Raw genomic sequence first — 1076 nt, forward strand, 5'->3', positions numbered from 1 at the left:
TATAAACTTAAATGCAGTTAAGGTAAAAACAATGAAACTACAAATCAACTCCCTTTTAAGAATCTTTGAGCCTTATCTGTTTATTGTATATCCCTGTAGTTTTTATGATATACAGAATGTTGGCCTTGGTTTAAAACAGCAGTTTTCTCATTAAACATTTGAGCACAATCATGAATTGTGTGAGAGCTGAAAATAGAAACCATTGTAATGTAGCTAAAGAGATTAAGATAGTCTTGACATCAATTTACTGGCAATACACTGCATGTGTGGAATATTTTAGAATACCCAAGTGATTGAAATCCTCTACAGGGATGTCTGCTCTAACCAGGAAATATCTGCATCTCAGAGTTTTTAAATTCTTTGAAAAATATTGCTAGCATCCATTCAAGATGCTGTAACCAAGATACTATGGTTTAAATAGGATAGAAGTTTATTTCTTTATCACAAAACATTCTCTCTGGCAGAGGCTAATGGGACAGGTCTGCACAACAAGTTTGATAAAGTAAACAGGCCCCACCAATCTGAGCTGTTCTGCCATTTTCTAGGTGCTTTTCTTGCCTACAGTCAAGGCTTGTTGCTGCCTACCTGAATTCCAGCTTATGGAAAAGGAGAAAGAAAGCAAACTACAAAATAAATAACCTTCTTGCAGTCTATTTTTTTGGCAAGAATGCAATCTTGAAAACATACATAACTGTAAGGGAATTAAATTATAGTGTGTGTTCACAAAATAGGAACAATGTGGCAGATATACTAATATATATACTGGTATATGACAGATGAGCCCTAGTGTACCACTGTAGGATAAGTACTGAACTGCTAACTTCTAGGTTGGCAGTTCAAATCCAGTTGCTACTCTCAGAAACCCTATACTGTATACAACAGTCAATGGCACACAAAACAATATTGACATATATATATTGTTGTTAAGTGCCATCAAATTGGTTCTGACTCAGTGACCTTGCGTAGTGTTCAACTGGTGGGTTTGAAGTGACCTTGTGGTTATCCATTTTATCCATTCTAGTGTTTGTCCTATTGTGCCACACCAGGATTCGAAGATATATATTATCTTTCCCCCC

The sequence above is a fragment of the Chrysochloris asiatica genome, unplaced genomic scaffold (assembly GCF_000296735.1).
Source record: "Chrysochloris asiatica unplaced genomic scaffold, ChrAsi1.0 scaffold00099, whole genome shotgun sequence".
NCBI lineage: Eukaryota > Metazoa > Chordata > Mammalia > Afrosoricida > Chrysochloridae > Chrysochloris > Chrysochloris asiatica.